Source organism: Nipponia nippon, unplaced genomic scaffold, assembly GCF_047370975.1.
Source record: "Nipponia nippon isolate SJK-2023a ecotype South Korea unplaced genomic scaffold, ASM4737097v1 scaffold_1, whole genome shotgun sequence".
NCBI classification, from domain to species: Eukaryota; Metazoa; Chordata; class Aves; order Pelecaniformes; family Threskiornithidae; genus Nipponia; species Nipponia nippon.
Window position 1 is genome coordinate 15,361,150 of NW_028262290.1, and position 23,788 is coordinate 15,384,937.

General features: G+C 42.1%; 1 protein-coding gene across 3 annotated transcripts in view; it reads left to right on the plus strand.

The window, feature by feature from the left end:
- SAMD12 (sterile alpha motif domain containing 12) overlaps window positions 1-23,788 on the plus strand; it is a 179,904-nt gene that overhangs the window by 144,438 nt on the left and 11,678 nt on the right. Inside the window, exon 6 of one of the 3 annotated variants that reach the window (XR_015702228.1) lies at window positions 6,029-6,226. The exons of the other annotated variants lie outside the window; for them this stretch is intronic. The gene's annotated coding sequence lies outside the window, so the exon portion shown is untranslated. The remainder of the gene's footprint in view (window positions 1-6,028; window positions 6,227-23,788) is intronic. 3 annotated transcript variants of the gene reach the window in all.

Here is a 23,788-nt window from a genome sequence, read left to right on the forward strand (position 1 = left end):
GACAAATTTGTAAACATAGCTTTTGCAGGGGCTGGGGCTAGGCTGTAGTTCTGGTCACTGTAGTCCATGTTTGCGTGCTGACTCTTGGCCATCTTTTCTCTCAAACCATCAGATCTCATCCTAAGGCTCCTATGGGTCTCATAGGGTCTGTAAGTTCTGTTTCTGAGAACATTGCTGAACAGTTTCAAATCTGTAGATTGAGGACAAGATGCTGAATTGGATGCCTACACACCCTAGATGATGAAGTTGAAGGATGATTTGTAAAGAATAAGGATTTGAGGAGGAAACTCTCTGATCATAAGCATGGAATAGGACACAGTGTGAGTTGAGTTAGCATTAAACGCATTTCTGCTTTATTCCTGAAGTAGTACAGTGTTTTACTTAGAAAATAAGAGGCTTTTGAGTAAAGTACAGCTACAAATCTGAAATTAATTGCCATTGCTGGAAGAAGCAATCACAGAAGAGAATAGATGAGGTGCGAAGGGACCTCTTGAGATTGTCTAGTTCAAGCCCTCTGCTTGAAGTGAGGTCCTCTAGAGCAGGGTGCTCAGGGCCATGCATAGTGAGGTTTTGAATGTCTCCAAGCATACAGACTCCATAACCACTTCAGGCAAACTGTTCCAGTGTTTGACCACCATCACAGTAAAAAAGTGCCTTCTTGTATTTAAATGGAATTTCCTGTATGTCAAATCCATGCCCATTACCTCTTGACCTGTCACTGGGTACTGCTTAAAAGAGCCTGGCTCCATCTTCTCTACTTCCCCCATCATGTGTTTACACATATGCACGAGATCCCCCTGAGCCTTCTCTTCTCCAGAGCTGAACGGCCCCAGCTCTCAGCTGCCCCTCATATGACAGAAGCTCCAGTCCCTTAATCATCATCGTGGCCCTTTGCTGGACTTGCTCCAGTAAGTCCGTGTCTCTCTTGTACTGGGAGGCCCAGCACTGGATGCAGCACCCCTGATGTGTCTCACCAGGGCTGAGCAGAAGGGAAGGATCACCTCCGTCGACCTGCTGGCAACACTCTGCCAAATGCAGCCCAGCAGGCTGTTGGCCTTCTTTGCTGCAAGGGCTCATTGCTAGCTCATGGTCAGCTTGGTGTCCACCAGGACCCCCAAGGTCTTTTCTGCAAAGCTGCTTTCCAGATGTTTGGCCGAGGAGTGTACTGGTGCCTGGGGTTATTCCTCCGGAGGGCCAGGAATTTGTGCTTCCCTTTGCTGAGGCTCGTGAGAACAACAACACTGAAACAACAGGTTGTGAGACTCACTGGACCTCAAGCTTGTTTCCTAAGGAGAAGTGGACAGAGTATCTTGAATGTTAAGTAAAATTAAGGGATCCATTTGTTTCCCATGGTATGGTTAAACCTTGTGATTCTCTAGACTGGCAGACCAGGAGCTAGTTTGCTGAGCTGCTAACGTTAGGCTTCCACTGTCAGATGAGAGTTTCTGATTAAGAAGCCAAAGCCTGGAAGTACTGAAGTCTGTGGGTCCCATTCCATGAAGTGGAATTTGGGGGTCACCCATACTTGTTAATGTTGGGTCATTTCTAGATGCAAAAATAATGTGGTTGGGGTCCTGATTGTAGCCTCCTTTTTCTGCAAGCTTTTTCTTTCAAAAAGCTTAAAGAGCAGTTTCTGGCTGATACACGTTCATACCCAGATAGGCCCAAACGTAGTGCGGCTTTTCCAAAAACTGCAATCTGAACGATCCACCTTTCCTGGCTTTCACAGCCAGTGCTCGAAGGCAGTCTGACATGTTCGGTCCAAGCGAGGGTGGTGTGCATACAGTGAAAGACCTCTCGTTGTTCTTAACGTCAGCTGCGAAATAGTACTGAGCAAGTGCGGGCAAGTTTTCCTTTGTGTGTTTTCAGCTTAACTGAAGTTTGAAAACGGGTGAACTGAATTGCAACGTAGAGGAGAAGACTAAAAAAGAAAGAGAAAAGGAGTCAAAAAGGTTATGAACAAGCATCTGTTCAAGATTTAAGATCACTATTGTTAAAGGTATTAAGATACCAAGAAATTGTATGCTGTTAAAGAGCTTAATATTGATGTTAGATGATAGTAGGGCCACGCATTTTTCTGAGAATATCTGCTCTCCAAGAAAACTATTCGCTAAAAGAGGTCCCTTTTGCAGACTGTCCAAATGCACTCAGTAGTTTGTCATCTGAAAGTGTAATGAAGGAATGCTTGTTACTTAAGGAAGCTCTCATGATAAAATGGCTGAAAATGTCTCACAGTCCGAGTATGCCTTCATCTTAGTTCAAAGTTAGCCTCGGATGATGGAGGAACATGATGCATCAAAGCATTTACTTTTGCCTGTCCCAAGTAATTTCAGTTAAAATCAGATTTCTTTCTTATGTCACCTTCTGTTTACAAACCCCCCAAAATTACACACCAAGTCCATCGCAGTGTTGACAAGCCAGTTGTGTTTTCTGTTGGGTCTCCTTTAAACAAAATCCATGATAAATCTTTCTGTATCGAGGCTACTGTAAATGAAAAAAATATATCCGCTGTTGACTGTCCTAGGACCACTGTTTCTGTATATTGTTTTGAAGAGTAACACAAAGCCCAAAGAATCAAGATTTCTTGGCATGATAATGTATATTCAAAAAAAAAATGTTGGCTGGAGTCAGAACTTGTTTTTAACTGTTTGGAAGGGGTTCGGGGAAGGAGACGGGGAGCATACGGGGGATGGCTATCTTTCCCAGACAGTTGACTGACGCTGTGAAAAACCAAGTTCACGCACAGGAGGCACGACTTCACAACTCTGATTCTCACATGTTGCTGTCAGCAAATCTTTCAGAAAGAATCAGCACAGAAATAGGCAGGTTTGATGCTCACCAGCGATCCCACCCTAACACCATCTGGTGAAAACAAGAAACCCTGGGAGCAGTTTGTGCAAGTGGGTTCGGCAAACGGGTTATAATCTCACCTGCAGTGCCTGTAAAATGCTGCCCAGTGTCATTTTGTCAAAGGATAATGAAGAAAGGGAAAATATCTTGATACTATAAAAAGTATATTCTTGTGCAAATGTGCAACCTCATATTTGGATCAAGTTCTTTTTATCCCATGAATTTTTTAATAAATGAGTTATACAATCCCTAGGCAAAAGCAACCATGTATTTTCTTTAAGTTTTGAAATTGCATGGTTTTTAACATTTTGTTTAACTTGATTTCCATTTGCTGAAAAGCAGGGGATAATTTAGATTTATCTTAGGTTGAGTTAAATATGACTCAGACATTGCTGGACCTTTTTGGCCAGACCTGGCACAGGCTGCGGAGTACTGAATGGGTCTGAACTTCTGTATTGAATGCTTTTCAGTCTTTTACTTTCCCTGAAATTGCAGTTTGTAGAACAGGTGATTGAATGCATTTTTTTGCACGTAAAATAACGAAAAGCAGCTGGTGTGTTACAGGGAACAGAGGGCCTTTGTGTCATCATAAAACACGTTTTAGCAGAGAATTTTTAATAATTAGATTTTTCATGTTTTCTAAAATTTCATCATTTTCTTTCCTTAATTCAGTTTGCTTACCAGAACAAACACTAGGAAATATATATTGAAATCCTTTTGGTTTTTTCTCTGACATGGGAAGTTCATCTTTGAACAGTAGTTCTGTTTTTATGTTGCTGCTTGCAGATTCACTGCTAGCAATTTAATCCAAGTTTAGCTGTAAATGAACGTATGACTCATTCTCTAGATGAGAGTTTGAAAGGGGAGTCTTTACACGTCTCGCTTGTTATTGTTTTACTTCCTTGTTAATATTTCAAGATTCGCCTTCTATATGAAAATAGCCTGTAAGAGAAACATGGTACTTTTCCAGAACTGGTCAGTCGTCAGTATTGACTATAAAAGTCACTTCTGTTAAGGGAAGTGTCTGCTGATCTTTGAAAAGTATTGACATTTTTAGTAAATTTGAGGTTGCATAATTGTGGGAATGGCTTTTTCTCTTCTCATAGTGCCAATGTTTTGTACAAGTTGTCAATTTATGAGAGGAAATTTGAAAAGGTTCAAGAAAAGCAGTAGGCTGGAATAGAGTGGAAAAAGCTGCAGAGGGCAAATAGAATTATAGGAGGGTTTGGAATTTTTTAGATCTAAATACCCAATATTGCTGTGATACTTTTCTGAGTCAGTCATTTTCATTTAATACAGTGGAAGAAAAATTAAGCTAAGAGCTTTTGAAAGTAACCCCACTACTCTCCACATATTTTAAGCTCTCTGATCAGAACAGCAGTTTAAATATTGTTAAGTTTACTGACTTAATCATAAAATGTTGCAGTACAGTAGCAAATGCAATCAAGAACCAGGAACTACATCTGATTCCACGGAAGAGCGCACGATATCAGATGCATTACTTCCTCCAAGAGAAATCTTCTACCTGAAAATATTTCTACATGTACTGGGTTAAAGCAGCTGAATTTAAAGATAAATTGTGATTTCTGCAATCCCTGCAGAAAAGTTTGCAAAATATTCACGCTGTATTGGAGTTATTTGTAGAATATTCTGTCTTTTCTCTCATAAAAAAATGATTTTCCAGATTTTATTGCAACTCATACCTTGCTTAAAAGTCTGTCTGCATGACTTGCTGGCAAAGGTAGCATTTCAGCTCTCAAAATCTTAAAACTGTGGCCAATCATATGGTTTATCATGACTGTGACAATATCTGGTATTTCTCTATGAGCTACTGCTTCTAAAGTCATGTGAAATTATGAGTTTTCAGCTTTCATTAAGCAATAAAAAAGAAGTTTCTGGCCCTTCATGGTCTGGAGACAACAGCTTGGAAATGTGACTCTAACAACTGAAAAATCAGAAAGCAGATCAATCTCTCATATTGATTTTTCACCCAGCCTTATGGTTTTGTGGAGGGGAGTCTGACTCTCATCTTCTGCCAAGACTGACAATATTGTCAATATTCTGTGATCTCTGGCAGTATATTTTATTGTCAAGATCAGGGTCTCAAATTTTATACAAAAATAAAGCTATTGATAGACAAAATGAGGGTAGAAATATGGAAAGAGGAGAATACTTTGAAAAGTAATTGTGTGTGTGTGCAAGAGCATCTATTTTTAAATGTGCCCTGAAAGTTCCTTTTCTGCAGGATTATTTATCTGCATATATGTAACTGTGTGTGTACATATAAGCACATATATGTATGCATATAGGTGCGTGTTTGTACACACCTGTAAGTGGTCTTGCAGAAGAAGAGACAAATCTGCACGATCCTGCATAAGGCTGTATCAGGTTTATCTCAAGAGCTGTGATAGCTCAGAAGCAGTTAGGATTCCTGTCCTTTTGATATTCAGTGCTCGGTTTCACATGATACACCCAAACTCGTCTCTTCCAGCCAGGGGAGAAAAGTACAGGGCAAAGTTTTGCTGTAATTACAGATGTAATAAACCACTTTTATATTTCTTCAGAAGCAGTTAACTGAGAATACCCATAAGCTTAGATCCAGCAATCTACTATTTTAAGATTGCCCAGAGCAAGTTAATTTTAGGTTTAATGCTTTGTAATTTAACTAGCGAACGGCACCTAAAATTTTAAGATTGGGTTTTGCAGACCTTAAGAAGATTTGCTTCTTTGAGTTTATTATTATGTATAGTTGAAGTGTGTTATGATTTGCTGTGTTACGTTCACAAAACTACCACTACAATCCCGGTTTAGCTAATGGTAGTTGATGGCATTTTTGCTTTTTTCTCCTGGGGTGTTTTAGAGACGCTGTACTGTGATCTTACCCTAATCTTAATGAGATCCAGCCGGGAGTTAAAAGAACAATACCCCCTCCATGCACACACACGTGATCCAGAAATGTCGATGTGGTCATTTTATTGTTGAAAGTGGGGATTTGGAAAGTGGCTGCAGCCTCTGGGAGCCGGGGGTTGTTGCGAGGGGCTGGTGAGAGGTAACTAAGACAAGATCAAGTGTGGTCAGCAGGCTTCCAGGCATCGTGCAGGACCCACACCTCCAGAGGATGGATGTTCTTAGAGGGCTGCAAACTGACACAGGCTGAAAAACTGCATGTGTTTTGGAGTTTCCAGCTGAATCTGGAGGGAAACATCAGTCCACGGCCCGAGACTAATCTGATAGTGTGATCCAAACGCTCCCACTAGTAACAGCCCTGCCTTCAGCCCTGCGGAGAAGACTCGGTCTCTGCTACAGGAGGAGTCCCATCTGGGGAAGCAGACAGCTCCGAGACATCCACAGCTGTCTCACCCTGTCCAAAAGACATGTAAGTTATCTAAAAAGTAGTCACTGAGTTGCATTCATTTGCACATCTGAAGAGAGCGGAGGAAGAGGCAGGGGAAGGATTAGCTGTTGGGTTTTTTTGCTGTAAATGGCACAGAAATGTGAGTCACGCCTAAGCAGCACATTCATGAGGCTGCTCTCGGTTTGACGTGGAAATCCGACTGGTTTGTATCACGGGCTTTCCCGCAGCCATCCTCCGGCTGTGGGGATGCCGCGCCGTTAAATTTAACTCTCCTGCTTGGAAACCTGTTTACCTGAAAGTGTCTTTCCAGACAAAAAGATCGTGCTGGACGAGCTGTAACACTTGCAGGGCCTGGTACAGACTTGCTTCGTCTGCCTGCGGGTGCCCTTCAGACAGGCTACATCCGAGAGGAAACTCTCTGGTTAAGTTTCCATAGACTAGGGAGGCAGACGAAAAGAGGAGGAAAAAATGAGCAGGATGAAGGCCTCAGTGTCTTTGCCTGCATCTCACCATATTAAGTAAAGAAAAGTTTATGCCATTTGAAAAAAAAAAAAGAACGAGTTAAAAATCGAAGGAAACACATTTAAACAGCTAAAGGTGAGTCAGCATACAGGAAGCCAATGCACATGACTGGTGAGATTATCAGTAAATCTTTTTTCCCACTTTTCCTCTCCCCCTCTTCCCCTAAATTACAGTTTAATGACTCTGCTTTTTAAAAAACACCCTGTGAATTAAGGATAAAGCTTGTTGCTTTCCTGGAGCCTGAAATTTCCGTCTGTCCTGCGGAGAGGTCGGCTCTCTGCCCCTGCAGCCGCCAAGGCACAGAGCCACACACCCGTGGGCTGGGGAGGGGGATTTTGAAGCCCCAAATATATTTTAAAGCTCACTTGCTAATTGTTAGGTTCAGGAGAGAATAACTTTGATTTCACAATAAGCATTTTCAAGGGCATTTTTTTAGCTATGCACAGAAAGGATATTCAGTACCTTCGGTCGTGAGTGTTTAAGTGAGGAGGTAGTACTGTAGGGCCTGGATTCATAGCATCTGCTGAGGCACTGAATACCAAGGATAACCGCACTTCTAATTGAGAAGCACCATCATTAATTTAAGGATCTAAAGTAATTAAGGGTAATTAATAATCATCATTAATTAAGGTATAATTAGGGGGGGTGAATGCATTTGTAAGGTCAGACTCTGGTTGATGCGATTTCTGTATGTAACAGAGGAAGGAGGTCTCAAGAAGTCCTCCAGCTCCCTTCCAAAGATCTCCTGTAATGCTCCTTGCTTAGCTACCACTGCCAAAACCCCTCGCATCCCTAATTCAGGCTGTCAGTCCGGCATCTTTCACAAGATCGTCTCTTACTGGGGAGGTGGGGGGAGCTGGGTTTTGGGGGTTTTTTTTCCTTCTTCAGAGTTGCAATATACTTGACAGAACGGATGGAAGCACATGCACTGGCAAGCCTGCTGCGCTAATCCTCATGGGATGCCCAACTGCTTTGTTTCCTGAGTACATGGTGTTCATCAGCGTAGGCTGACTGTGATGCAACTCCAGCCAACACCCATAGTCTTGACATAACTTGATTCCAGGAATGACTAGAGCCAAATCTGCTTTAATTTGTCTCCTTCCTCATTTATTCACCTCAATTTTGTGCCCGCAATCCAAGTTTGTAAAGTCAAACCACAGCTCAGGAGAGGAAGGTGTGGCTTCCTCCTTTGTTCCTCCAGGTAGACCTGAAATAGGAACAGAGAGAAGGCACAATTTCTCTACCTTTGAAGAAGAGGCATGAATTCAAAGCAGCGGATGCTCAATAATGTTCATCAGCCTATTAAAGCAAAGCTCCTACTGACTTTGAGTTCAGGTTCAGAACCTCGTTCATGAGCACTGATGGAGATTTCCATGGGGGAATCCTAATACCCACATGTTTAAGCCCTTAATAGGCACTTAGATAAGTGGCCCCACTTTCAAGGTAACACTCAGCTCCTTCCAGTCAAGTTTCAATACAGAGGTTTGAAATAGTTGAAAGCTGTTGTAGGTGCAGCACTGTTTAAAAAAAACCCCAAACCCAAGAACCACCAACACAGCCCTTTTCTAAAACTCTGTTTTGCATTGGCAAGGCAAAAAATGCTGATTTCTACTCACCTCCAAGCAAAGGGTAATAACGGATGTTATGTTACTCTAATATTACTGATGACTATTTTTACAAAACAGACTACAGTACATTTACTAGTACGTGATGAAGGGGCATAAATAATTTAAACAACAGTTGTCAAAATAAATGAGCAAAGTGCATTTTGTGATAAATTACACTTGCTTTTTTAATGTGTTTCTCACTTAGTTGCAAAATGCAGTAATTTGCAGTGGATCTCCCAATCATTAAAGTGAATTAGCAAGCCTCTACTCTCTTAGCCATAATTTTAATCTTAACTAGAAAGGAATTATTTAGTATTATTTTGGCAAGGGTTCCTCCTTAATATTCTTTTACAGCCATGGTCTTACAGTGTAATGTAAGTTATGTATGTGTCCTGGTGACTTGGATTTTAGAGCTGAAAGCTGATTATGAACAGTAAAGAATTTCAGTTAGCATAAACATATAATTGTTTTAAATAGAGTTTAACAACAATTCATATCACTGGCTGCTTCAGTCCTTCCATTGGCATGCAGGTGCCAACCAAATTTATAGCTGCTTAAGGAGTGCATAATGGGAAGCTATTTTTTTAGAGGTCTAGTACCAACATTAATGTATACGCAGAGCATACATCTGCTTAATTTGTCTCCTTGCTTGTGTTTAGGTTATAAATTACGTGATGGAACTTCGTTGCCGTTGGTCTTTTTTTTAATATAAATACATCTGTGCTTGGTCTCCTTTATAGTTACCCAGGATTGCTTTTTTCACTTCCTTTCTCTTGTAGCTAAAGGAGGCTGCCACCGTTGAGCATCTCTGCAAATCAGAAGTGAAGTCATTTTTCCCTACCACTCTGTGGGTGCCTCTGATGGTTTTTTGTTTTGTTTCAGCGGGGATTATTTAAAGAGAAAAAACATGGCAGAAAACCCACAAAAATTGGCAGCAGGCTTCAGGTGCACTAGTAATAACCAAAGTATTTTTTTAAAGCATTTGGCTTGCATGGGCTAGTTATAGAGATGACAGTATGGTTTCAAATAAATCATCCCTGGTTAAGTAGCACTGTGCGTCCATTTTGGTCTTGCCTTGAAATCAAAGAGCAACTTTCCCATAAGTGTTACTCAGAATAAGGAGAGACAAAACAGGAACACTTAAATGCAGACTTTTAGGGGTAAGTCTGGCATGCATCGTGACACACAAAGGATTAACTGGAATAGTGAAAATTATTTTTGTTTGGAGCTGCTGACAATGTGGGTGTATGCAGTAATCAGTGCCAACACAGAGAGACAAGACAAAAATCTGATATCCAGATAGATGGATAGATAGATAAATAATGTTGATAAGGGGTGTTTTCCTGATCCATCCCCACGGGGCAGATTTGACTATCTATACGAGTGATAATCTTCATTCCATAGGTCCAGACGACATCTTCAGAACGGCAAAGATGTTTTTGTCCTGGTTCTGGCCCTTTCGTCTTGGCCATCAGTGACTCAAATTGGGGCAATTCATCAACATTAAAAAGGCCTCTGTTTTGGAGAATAAACATCAAAAGCAAGCCTTTCATGTAAAGGTACAAATGGGATCTTTCTCAATCTAAATATCCTACCTTGAAATTGAACTTAATGTTTCTAATGGATCGAGAGACTGATTGTTTATATAATTGGATTTCACATTCGATATTAAAAGGCTGAAAGTTTGCAGACTGTTCCAAAAATGTAACGTGGGGAAAGGGTGTCTGATGACACTAGAAACCAGCTGCTGGCTAACCCCTGATGCAGCAGGGTTACAGGTGATGCTTTTAGGTCCCCAAGAGGTGCTGGACCAGAATTTGCCAATTCCTCATTCATAGTGTATGTATATGCACACACACATTTCTGTGCATACGTTTTGGCCCTTTCTTACACCAGGCAACTGCTATGGGCTGTGGAGGCACCACTTTATGAGTCCCAAAGACTAAAAGGATTGGGAGCTACTATCCATTTAGGATGGATGTTGCTTCTGGGTGATGAGAGCTCCATTAGTGCCAGTCAGAATAGACTGAGGTGATTTGATTTGCTGTGCAGTCACAGAAGGACATTTAGCAGCTGGCAGATAGCTGGTATCAGACCTTCACAGATTTTTATTTAGAGAAAGGAGAAGTCCAAGAATCAAGGCACCTGTATGGAATTAACAGGGAAACTGGTCAACAGGGCACAACTTCCACTCCAGTCCTCCAAATCCTTTGTTTGGTCCTTAAAAGCTCAAATAAAGATTTTAACACAATGTATAGCCAGCACTAGAATTAACAGTGATTTGTCATAACTTGGTATTAAGCAAGGAGTCTTGGCTGTTCCCAACAAAGTCAGTAATTCTGCTGCCATGCAGAGAAGTGAGCACCAGCCAAGCTACTATCAGAAACCTCCATAGAAATGACCCAGGGAGACTGTTTTTCACCTTGCTAGTGGTTGCCATGGTCTTCAAAAGGCAAAGTTCCCAAACTAATTCTGTCTCTCACAATCAAATCCTATAAAACATTTTTGGAGTGTGTTATTACTCATCAGTATGTAAAAATGGCACCGCCTTACTCAAAAAATCTGTTCCCTGTGTATATTCAGATCCATGCGTGCAGCCTTGGTTAACTAAAATAGTTTTGTTGCTTTTTTTTCCCCTTAGCTCTGTAGATGCAGTACAGCTCGCAGTTCGTTTTCTCACTTGTTAACTGAGGTTAATGGTTGGACAGGTCAGGCAGTTGGACTGGGTGATTGTTGTAGGTCCCATCCAACTGAACTATTCTGTCAATGAAAACCTTGCTCTTCCGCATTACTAAATCAAATTTTGAGGTCCCGTCTACCTGCAGGTACCTCCCAGGTTTCTCTGTGTTCCCACTGTAGCCAGCAGTAAGGATGTCCCAAGGGTGATTGAGTTTGGGGCTGGGGACAGGAGGCAGGTGACTGTCTCTGCACTGACTGTGTAGACAGTCTGCAGACGTAATATAGGTAACAGCAGTAGGTGTCTAAAAATAGTTGGATGAATCTGGGCCACATTTTCACTTGCAAGACCTTTGCTGGTACAGCAGCCCAAAAATACCAAGCGTGGTAGGTAGACTTTGGGTTGAATGTTTTATATAACCTAAGTAGCTAATGCTGTGTGATGGGGGACAGATATTTTAAACAATTACCTGCTGTCACCTTCAGTGGTACTTTTGTCCTAGTCTTTGGTAGACGACTCAGTGTGGTTTCAGAACGGACCCAGATCCTTACCATGGATTTTAAAGACCATTGAGAGAAATCCAGTTAAGTTGTGGCTGTCAGGAGCACAGAAGGCTGTGTTTTAGCCTTGGCTTTAACGGAAAAGGTTATCAAGCTTTCCAAAAACCTCTTAGAGGCTGCTACAAAGATTTTGGAAGCAGAATCTCCAACACAGGGCAAAAACATGGTCTCAGAACTGTTTTTCATGTAAGATCAGGTGAACTGGAGTTGTGTAAAGATATTAGCCACTCAATCATGAGCTCGTATCCTAGACACTTGTCCTGCAGGCAGTCTGCTCTCTGGGAATAGGGGTCATTTTCTTTAAAGGTCATTGCAAATGATATCTCAGCATGGGGGTATGGATGAATTGCTGGATCTGCAGAATGTAGGTATTTGGTCATAATCACTTGTGATTATTTTATATATAGTCACAATAGATTTTGTGAGATATATATATATATATATATGGGTTTCTCATGACATTTTAGCCAGAGTTCTCATAGACACATATCCTGTCTAGATTCTAGACGCAGATCCTGTCTACCTTTTGCATTTATTGTGCAAAAAGTGTTTTAAAAAGTGTTGTGCATGCTTACGAGCACCTCATGTTGTCACACCAGAGATGATGGCTGTCTAGTGATAGACACAGTGAACTCCTTTGTTCATGGGCAAATGAGCATGCAATTGTGCAGTTGGTTTGTAAAGCACGCTTGGATGAACAGCACTCGATAAAAGCAAGATAATCACCATTCATTAAAATTTGTTTTAAAAGATCATGTACATATATAGCCTTTCATTTCTGTATCTTCTACTTTCACTCCAAATCAGTATCATTAATGAAACTGAGTAATTTGCTGTTAGCTGACAACGTGTTTATTGAGCATCTGAATTTAAATATCAGGACTATAACTGCAGTGCATATTTTTCCCATGTAGTTTCTTTACAAATGGCATATGCCCCATTTGTCTAATCCCTACTTCTGTGATTACAAAATAGCCAGGTTACATAAAAACAACTAAATTACATATTTGCATACAATACTGCTGTGGCTCTGCAGAAGCCATTTTGGGCTGTTCAATGCTTATAGTTTCTTTCATTGAAATGGTTTGTTATTTCACCAGCAGTACTGCAGAGTTGTTCCAGTCTTTTGCTTGGAAACATTTTTTTCATTATTTTACTCTGATTGCTGCAAATGAAGTAAATAATATTTAGTAAAATAAGTAATAAAAGACAAGAATAAGAAAGTACTGCTAATGTAGTTCTTTCTGCTATTTAAACCTATGGGATTTCTGTAAGTTGGATTTCAAAGTCTTTGGGCAGAAACCAGCCTTTAGTTAAGTGTTTGAATAGCACAGTGGGACCCTGATTCATGGCTGGGCACTGACAAAGTAATGCTACTAAAAATAGTTTGCGGAGTTGGGCCCTCCAGTAGCAAAAGAAAAGTCGGAGAATGCATAATTTGAAGAAATGCTCTGGCTGTTGCCAGTGGGTCTGCTGTCCCTATTGTTATTTAAAACCAGAATTAGCTGTGCCTGTTATCTACAGCGCAGTCTATCCATTCGCAGGCTGCTGGCTTTATTCTTTATTACCTTTCTAAATCGAGTTAAACATCAATGTTCTTTGGGAGGCCATAGTCAGCATTTGGGGAGACACAAGACACAACTCCACCTTATGAATACTTCAATTGCAGAGCTGGCTGAAGGGGCTCCTGCTGCTGCCTGTGGCCATTTCTCCCCGCTCCCTGCCAGGACCGCTCTAGCTGTGGTGGAACTCTAAAGCAGATCTGGGAAATGAATTGGTGTAAAGCTTTGGTCTAGCTTTTCTCATGGGCTTATTTCATGTCCATTGTACTGTGCAGCAGGGTTGGCCTGGCAGCAGGGCAGTGGAGGAAGGGAAGGAAAGATTGTAGGACCACCGCTGTCTCCACCGTTGCGTGATTCATCACATGGAATCGTGCTCCCGGTATTGTGTGCATGCTGGGAGCAGAGCCATGGTCTTCAGCTCACGGGCAGAAGGGGAATCTCTTAGCATTGCACAAAGGTGCAAAGAAAAAGCTGGCTTGGCAGTGAACAGAATGACTCCTGTTAGGCATCCTGAAGGGACACAGAATGTGTATACTCCAAAAGCAGGTAGATATTCCCAAAATGCCATGTGGAGTTTGCATAGATAAGGATGTTCCCAATCCCAGAGTTGCATAAACCATATACTTTTGCATAAGAAGCTAGAACAGAAAGAAAAGCTTGCTTTCCAGGAGAGAAGTGCAGAACTATGGAATCACTTTTTTTATATACCAGATTCAGAAGTCTTAGGTTTTTTACCAGAGATATCACAGGTTATTTACTGGTTAAATTCTTGAGACACTGAATCAGAAACAAAAAGGTTTTTTTTTTTTTTAAAAAGCTGGGGTTTTTTTTGGTTTGTTTTCTACATAAAGCCAGTAGTATCTGCAAGATGAAAATCCGGAATGGATGGATTTCCATTACTTCCAACTGACGGTCAGGGTGGATTTATAGCAGCGGATTTAGAAGTGCTCACTGGAGTGGCCTGGTCTGTGTAATAGCTATGAACAATATGCATGTGCAATGAAGAAATACCTTTCAACCGTATCAGAAGACATAATTTCCTGAGACATTAGAATGAATTTCTGATCTGGAATCTGGGCCAAGAGGTTGAAAACAAGTTCTTGTTGGCGGGCTGTACTCCGGTGATCACAGAGATGTCTCCAGGATGCTGCATTAGGGCCACAGATACAGTGATCTCACAGGAGCCTCTAACAAGAGAAAGTTGGAAAAAACGGGGAGGCCTGAGCTGTAGCAGCATGTTGTAGTTACGCCCTAGTGAGGTGAGATCATTTCTCTTTGTAATCTCAGAACTGAAACTCCAGAATCCTGAAATCTGGGACTCCTCCAGAGAAAAACCCTTCGTTAGTGGGGTGAACTAAGTGGCAGTTCCTCAGACGTCTCACACTGCCTTTCTGACAAGGATGCTGTTTAGTTTTGCAGTCTCTGCAATGTCATAGCTTTGTTTTTTTCCATTTAGGCATTTTATCAGTACAGTGTTTCAATACAGCCTCTCCAGGAACCTAGAGGTTCATCTTGATAAAATTCCAGGGCACGGATCCTCCTAGCTGACCTGTGCCAGCATCCATTTCTTCATGAGGCACCCAGCCTGGTGCAGCCCAAGTGGCGATGAGCACCAAATGCAAAGTCCTTGAAGGGTAGGTTGGAAGTAGCAGTGAAGAGGCTAAAAAATGGCTTAGCAAAAGACATTCTGCCTGTGTTTATTCCTGGGCAATCTGTGGTAGTGGCTGGGTTTGTAAAACAAATCTGACAGTGTGGCTACCTGAGCAAGTTACAGTGAGGCAACTGGGAGATCGAGTGTGAATGGTATGTGTTGCATGCTCTTCTTCAGTGACCGTGCACCGAGCTGCCTTGCGTTTACCACAGGGTAAGGGCATACACGTGGACAGTTACAGCAGAGCATCTGTTCTGCGGTAAATCCAGACGCCGGTTACCTCGCAGTAATGTGTTCACGGAGCCATACCCTTAATTATCCTAAATAGACAAATGCATGATGCAGACTGAAGATTTCAGACATATGGACATACCAGAAGTTTCGAATCTCTTGTGGGTGAGGCTTTAGAAATATCTTGAGGGGTTACCAGAACTTGTTGCAGCCCCGGATCTGCTTTTGAATGATATGTCAGCACTTGTTTAGGATAAATAATAAAAGACTTGTAGGAATCATCAGAGAAAATTTTCACAACTAACTTGGAAATCAAAGTCTTGTTGACTTCTAATGAGACTTTGGTGTGCAAATCACTTGGGGTTTTTTGAAAATCTTGTCCATCTTCTTTCTAGCCAAAATCTGTTTCATGCTCCAGTGGTAGAAATTCTTCTTTCCTTACCTCCTTCCTTGAAGCAAAAATTTAATTGGGATCCGTACTTTTCTGGCACTGGAAGAGAAATACCACATCCCATTAGATATTTCCCCCTGATTTTTGAAGCACAGAAGTTTGTCTGCTCATGAATTGCAAGAAACTATTTGGCCTGAGATAAAATGGTAGAACTTCTCCAGTTGCAAATTCCTACCAACCTAGTTGCCTGCCATAGCTAAAATATAAAAGGTGTTTAATAATAAACAAAGCATTATTTTTGTTTACTCTAACTTTACTTACCCATGTGAATTTCTTGAGTGTGATGTCGATTTGTTCATATATTGCAAGTGGAAATGAAAAGCAAATCAGTGGCAAATCGAAACAATTTGGCAGCATGGACACAGTAAATTATCCAGCTGCAAAATGATACCAATAGTGCTGAGTAAATAATTCCTCTAAAAAACTTTAGTACTTTCTGGATTGTTTGCAGGAAGCATCTCATTATCTCAGTTGTGTGTATAAATTTCTAAGAAGATTATTTAGTGTGTAATTTCTTTGTCAAATTCCAATATCCAAGGCCTCAAAGGAATTTAGGGCTTTTATCCCTTACTGGAATCTATATCATTCTTGATTTCAGTAGAAATGTAAGCATTAAACACGCTAATCCTGAACATTGTGGTACCTACATTTCACATGCTAATTGGAATTTGTAACAATCAAATTAAGTGTTAAGTTGCAATTCCTGTCACCTCTCGTTTGCCATTTAATTGCTGGATACCTACTCTGAGCTCATCATTCAGCTTTCTTGATAATCAGTAAAGAGAGGAACTGCCAAAGAATCGTTTATCCAATATGACAAGTAAGTAGGGTGGGTCACTCTTCCAAGGGCCCTGTCTTTCTCCATTGCTTGTCGAAGAAGCCAAGATAACCAGCGTAGACAGGATGCCTGTCTAGGATGGGTGAAATGAGTTTGTCTGTGCAACCACCACGCAAACTTCAGAGCCAAGTGAGCTGGTGCTCTGCAGAGGGAGTTACTGCTCACAGCTCAGCACACACAGGGATGCATTCTCCTATCCCACTTCTATCTGTGATTTGCATTTATCGGGGGTTACAGTCTGCAGTTATGCGTGGAAATAGTCAGCTAGCTTTAATCGAGCTACCTGTAGAAGTTCAACTGAAACATCTCAGAAATCCATGCAAGCTTATTTATTTACATCTCTAACCTTAAAGACAAGCTTCCAGGTGGGAAGGAGATAGGCTATATATCTTTTTTTGATGCTGTTCCACTTTGTGCAGAACAATTATGTATTTATTTAGCTAGACAGCAAAGGGAAGTCTCATGGTCCATGACATGACAGATAAGGCCTTCACCTTAACCCCTGAGTTGCTGCTCTGCTGCATATTTCACTATCTTGCATCCGTCAGTCCATACTGGTATGTTCTGCAAGCAAAGAATATGAATGATGAATGAAAGTCTTTCTCCTGATATGACATTTAGCCCAAAACCCCTCTGTTTAAGTGTGGCGATGCCCTTCTGTCTGACTTTTAAAGGTCAATTTCTACCTGGTATTGAATTATTTTCTGCCACTAAGTACATTGGTCCTGTCCTTGATTTACACTGAGTATGCCTTCACTGCAGCACCTGAGAGCGTGTCCCAGCCCTGAGCGCCGGCTGCCCAGCCTGGCCGGCGATGACTGTGTGTGGGTGTGGGGACGGGCAGCGTGCCGTCTTCCCAGGCATGGGCTTCCCTTGGAAGGAAAGCTGGGTCTGCAGGCAGCCATGGCGATGCAGAGTACTCCAGCAGGTCCTGTAATCTGCCCCACAGGGCCCACCTGCAACACATTGCAGATATGGTTCATATCACTTAGTCTGGGCAAAGGGGGACATCATTACACAACATTTTGCTTGGGATGGCAGAACCCAAATATAGCATCATCTCCAAAGCATACTGAACAGCCACTGTGGTCTGAAACTGTTTCTATACATTTCTGTGCAATTGTATTTTCAGGAACACGTGTGTGATGCAAAAGGAGACAGAAAAATATGCAGGTGCTTTGGATAGCCTCCAAACTAAAATAATAGGAAAGGGGCAAATCAGAATAAAGCAGATTTTGCAACTGATCTGAGAGTTCCTGTGCGGAACTAGTTATTACTCCCTAAAAACTTGAATGACTGAACATCTCATGCCTTCTGAACACTGGCTAGATATTCTTTGTTTCATACCTATTGTGTTTTCATGAATGACTTCTTTGCTTGGCTCTGTGGTAAATACAGCCCACATAATTTCAGGCCTTGGGCTTCATGCCTGACTTAAGAACCTCTTTGATACAATCAGCCCATCCTTCATTTATCAAGCCCTTTTGCAGAGGCAGCATTACTGGTATCTATGGTCTCTGGTGTGTATACATCAAGATATAGTCTTAATAATCACCTAGGGAACTCTTCAAAGGTGGTAACTCATTTTGATCTCTGTAGTTCATTTTCCAGCTGCCCAGACAGAGACATGAAGCTTGACTTGCAGAGCAGCGAGCACTCTCAGCTGCCCGCTCCATCACAGCATCAGTCCTAGGGTGGAAGGGGACCTCTGCCTTGGTCCTGCAGCTGGGAGAATTAGACCAGGAGCCTTTGATTTGATCCGATTTTTAAAACACTAGTGGGATATGCACTGTGCTATTTTTTCTGTAGACCTTTTTGAGGATGCCTAGGGAGAGTTCCTCGATCTGGTCACAACCAGATTGATGAGGATAAAATGGTGACTGCTTTTTTCCTAGACATCCCAGTGGCCGTGGAGGGCCATGCTGGATTGTTACATTGACAGTCCAGCGACTTTCCCTTCAGGTGGCAATCAGTAAGGGTCAGTTTCCAGATAAAATCAGACTTTGGGGCAGATTAGGATAAGGCATCATCTAAAAGCATATTGAGAAGTCTGCATAGATGGTCAAACCAAGACTTTGCCATCTTTAGGGTCCTACTTGCACCCCTCCTTGAAGCTGCAGCTTCCAGACCCAGCCTACATATTCCAGGAGCCTCCCCAAACCCCCTCTCCTCTGTAGGGTTTTCACCTAACTCAGGAGCTCTGCAGAGCTCTGAGGGCCTGAAGCTCTTGGTGCTGGAGCCAGGAGCTAGACAGACAGCACCAGGGCAGCCTTGTAACTCTCTTTGTGCTCAGCTAGGAACTGTAAAACAAGGTGATGTCTTCTCACTTGACGTATTTTGAAATTGAGGCATTTTGTTTGTGAAATGGTTGGACACTGTGTCCATGTCTTTTCCAGTTCGGGGTTGGATGTTGTGCATTAAATGAGGTATTGGGCCACATGCTGAACTGCCAGGATAAAGCAAAGTACCAAATGGTACTGAAATGTACTTTCTCTGCGTTGTTTGGTGTTTGCAAGGATCCTGGGAAAAACATAGTGATAACGCGATGTGATAATACAGGTAAAGGGTATATCATAACTCATTCTTCCTAAAGGGCTAAGGGCTAAATAAGGTTGCCTTTTCAACTACTTAAGGAGGGAGGAAGGGGCTGATTTTGTAGGCTTCATGATGTACTTTTGTTTTGTTTTGTTTTGTGGTAAATGTGTGTGTGCACATGTGCAGTCGTTTAGGTGGTTTTAGTAGGTATAATTTCCCTTTTCGCTTGGTTAATCACTTCACAGAATGGAAACTTTCATTTCAGGGAATGCCACAGTGAGTATCTCCCTAAAGGTGGGTAGTTTGTTCCACCTATTAATCCTGCATAAGCTCTGCATAAGCAGCGAGGGAGTTGTAGCTCCAGAGAGTTTCCAAACCCTTTCGCTACAATACTTTGATTTTTCTAGTGAAGTCTTTGGTTTCATCTGATTATGTTTCTTAATGCATATTTTGCTGAAGATCCCAAGGCAAGTAACAGGATGATATAATGGACAGAACTATTTCCCAAATGCTGCTGCACGCTTCTGAACAGGATAGGCTTGAAAGTGTCCTGCAGAAGCTGCAGAAGAAATGCAAGGACAAGTTCCAGGTGGTGATCAGAGCAGCCACCAAACCACTGCAGGCCGCTGGGGACTGTGTGGTTAAGCACCTTATGTGCATGCTGAAGATACCATTTAAGGCCATGTCTTTTTTAAGTTCACTCAGTGTGCACAGTTCCTGGTGCTTCATATTAAAACCCAGTCTCTCGAGACGAAAGCAATAGATATGCAAAGGCTGGCAATGTAGTGCAAATGGCTATTCAGAGCCACAGAGTGTGGAAAACGATTCATCTGTGACAACCTTTTTCACTTCCTGCACAGCACCCCACAAGGACTTGTGAGATGGAGGGCTGATTACAGGCAGGCAGTGAGAGATATGCATGATAAGGCATCGTCAGCAATCTCATACACATTTTCAGTTTCAGACAGCACCATCTGAGACTGTCGGACTCCTTAGCATCACATTCCTTTCGATCTTTCTGTTTGCTATAATTTGAGTCTCTTCTTTCATTGAAGGATGCTGGTGGACAGCCAGTTCACTGTTCACAGTGATGGGTAAGTGTGCAGCAGATCAAGAGAATTCTTTGAGAGAAGCTATAAACACTAAGGAAGTGGTTGCATGCACTTGTTCACAATATTTTAACTGCTTGTTAGTTCAAGGAAATCGTTATGATCTGCTGAATGCAAAAGCATGTTTCTTTTTTTCTTTGTATGTTTGCAGCAGCAGGTAGCTGGTGGGATGTATGAAGCAACTTGAGTAGGGATGAGTGAACCACTTTGAAAGAAGAAAGAGTCTCTCCCAGGATTTTGCCTGGTTTTTGAACCAAACTGTTAAGCTCAGGAAATTTTCACATGCTGGTTAGGCTCAGGCATATAAAAGGACATAATTTCTTGGGACAGATTTTTATTCTGAGGTTTCCAGATTAACACTAAAATCAAGTTCAGAAGATGCTAAAAGGCTCTTAAGATATTTTTCAGTACAAGGCTGATGTGTGAGCTCAAGCCCTTTTGAGAGCTGTCCACCGTGAACTCTGATTTTTGAAGGAAGGAGCAAGGAACCGAAATTCCTGCATAAATCATCTGAACACAGAATTGACGTGTGTCCTCATTTTGTCTAACCTAGTAAAGTTACGAAGAGATTTCCTTTGGTAGGGAAGCTGGAGTTGTGCGTGACTCATGAAGAGACTCTTGGCTAATCTGACTATTTGAGGGCATTGAATAGCTTAGTGAAACACATTTTGGACAACTACATTTTCAACCCATTCTGTGTGAACCAACTGTGTTCCACAGAGCAGCTGCGATAACCTCTGACTAATTGGCTTTTCAGAAGGTTACCTGCTGAGAGCATCTGCCATGATATCCATTCTCCCAGAAATGTTTCATCTCAGAATTGCCTGATGCAGGCTGTAGAGCCCAGCATCACAGGCAAGAAGTGAGTTTTCTCGTGAGTCAGAATATAGGGGAAAAGATTTGCCCGACCTTGTTGAATGTTCATCATCTGTTTTGAAGCACTGAGCATCCTGTTTAAACTGCCTTTTGAAGGCCACCCTGAAGCCTTCCTTGAGACGAGATTTGCCATTGATCCAGACAGCGGATCTGCGAGCGAGCCAGGATCCCGCATACCCACGTACTCGCGATGGCTTATTAGGGCTTTCACACTGCGTCAGGCAGCGTCACGCACAGTGCCGTGCCCGAGCAGGCTGTGCGCAAGCTGTACGCCAGCTGCTGCCTCAAAGCCCTTGGGTGGACCTGGGACCACTCGGCGTGAGCAGTGTAGCAGTACATAAATAACGGCAAGGCATTTATTGCATGTAAAGTCATTCTCTTCCATAGATCTCATACGGGAGTGTGTGTTCAGTAGCATATTTACGGTGGTGGCATCAACAGATAGTAAAACTATCCAGGAGGATTAAGAGTACCTGGTTATGGGAGCAAGTTGTCCAGAAGAAGTGTCTTTAAAACAAGAAACCCTGAATTCATCTTTGCACAAATAGCAATTCATGTGTCGGCTGCTGTTTGTTGTAAAGACTCTGCTTCTGAAGTCTTGTGATGTAACCTCAATGTCCCTGATCATTTGAACAAAAAATGTCTTGTTTCATGGTTGGGTTCCATAGTTCATGACAAATATGACCTAACTGTATCCTAAAAAAAGTAGGGTTGAAGGGAAAGCAACATTTATTTTTAATTCCACGTATTTTCAGCTTTTATAATTGTTTTGCATGGCCTCATTCAGAAATATTGAATGCTTGGGATTGGGATTACTGTTTGACGCTCTAGATGTTGTGCTTATAGATCCTCATTCTCTGTCAAGCTACTCCAAAACTAAAAAATCTTGGTTTCCTGCGTGGCAAGCAAATTCAAAGCTGAAAAGCAAGAAGAGATTTCCTTCCTTTCCCCCTCAGTATTTTTCTACTGTATTGACACTGCATTTGACAAATAACATTAAATAACCCTCAAGACTGTATCAGCTACCCGGTCTTAGTAATGAGGGGAAAATCAGGCAAGCCAGACCAAGATATGACTGGTTGGGAATCAAAACAAAATTGGCAGTCTTATCAAAAACCATCCTCATCTCCGTTTTCTCTCTCGGCTGCTGGGTGTTGCGTTCAGTCCATTGATTAATGTGTCCCTGCTTAGCGCAGGCTGCTAGGCTGTGACGCTTGCAGGGAGGCAGCTTGCTGTCTTTGCACAGCCCTGAGGCTTGACCGGCTGCCTGTACGAGCCGGGGCTGCTCCAACGGGAGAAGGCGGATGAAGGAGGTGGATGGAGCAGGCTGGCGAGCGTTGCTTTGCCACCTCCTCCGTGCTGGCTCCAGCTAGCTACAAGTGTGCAAACATTTGAGGTAACCTTGGATCTCTGGCACTGTTGCCTCTGCTTATCAGCAACCTGTTGGGCAATAAGGATGTGCAGCAATAGCTGCGTTTACCTAGAGGTTAAAAGAACTGGTGCTGTTCTCCACCCAAAACAGTAATAGGATGGTTTTGTGACAGAGTGAAACCAAACTCTGGTACAACTTCGGTCTCATCTGACCTGGGGCAAACGATTCCTGTCCCTGCCAAGGCTGCCCCGCGGCAGCATTTCCCAGCCCCTGCTAACCCTCCTTCCACCATGGTGACTGACCGGGATCAGCAGCTCCCCAAGCAGATATTTTGTTTTTACATTAACTTCCATGAACCTCACAGAGACACCTCATGCTGTCATGCCTCAGTGGCAGTAATTCAATGCACAATAAAGAAAAAGGTAAATCTACGAAAGGGCTGCCAGCCATTTCCTTTTGTCAGTGTACAAAATTCTTCAAAGGTAGTGATATCTAATTACTAAGTAGCAAGATGCAACAAGTCTGCAATAATGTACAGCATATTATAATGTCTCAAGTGACATGAGAAGCATGAAGTGAGATACTGTGGCCTTTCTGACACAGGAAAAATACTAGTTAAGGTAGCTGAATGCAGTTTTTCACCACATTCCAAGGAACACTTGGTAGATGGATGTTGGAAATAGGCATTTTTCATAATAATCCCATGTTTGAAATGTCCTGACCTTAGAAATATAGTATAAAATTAGTTCCAGGAGAAGAAACCTAGCAAAGGTAACAGATGCTTGTTTCCTTTATCAGAATCCCTCAGTTATGAAAACGTGACAAATAAATAGATAATACTGCTAGGTTGAGCTGAATTAACATATGTTTAAAATGAATGAAAAATATGTCCCTTTCCCAGTTAGAAAAAAACCACACAGTACAGGTACTCAAAAAATGAAATACATCTCTGGCTTTGAAATGATTGTTGTCTTTCTACAGAGCTTCTTGAAAATGTCATGTGAGATTAGATCTGTACACCGTTGTGTTGGTAAGCATATGAACCCCCTGCAAAGGGCGGTCTTCGTTCCAAGAGCTTACAGTCTCAGGCAAAGTTTTCAAAGACAACGGTTCATTTGTGATACCTTTTAAAAAGATCTTACTTTCAGAAAGTGCTGGGTAGGTACTGTTAGAAAACCAGGGTCCATAGAGAAGTCTCCAGCTGAGCACCAAAAATTATACACGTAACAAGGAAGAATAAGTGCTTCTAAAACCCTGGCGTCAAAAGAAATAGTGAGAAGAGAAGAAACAGGCTAGATCACCACTAGACCCTCAGTTTACTTGCTCTAAATGCAGAGCTTAAGAGAATTACAATTTCTCCCTTGGTTCATGTCACCAGTTATGTCCAGACTGGCTCTGCTAAGTCTCCTGCATGGCTCGAAGAGGTTGCGCTCCCTCTGTGATGTGGATGGAGCTCACGTTGGGACCAGTCCCCATTTCTCCTTGTTCACGGGTTTCTTTCTGAAGGGCCGGCTGGCTCATTTCAAACTTCAGCATGAGTACAAGCCAATAGCTGAGACAATGTGGATGACCGGGGAATTTCAGCACATGTG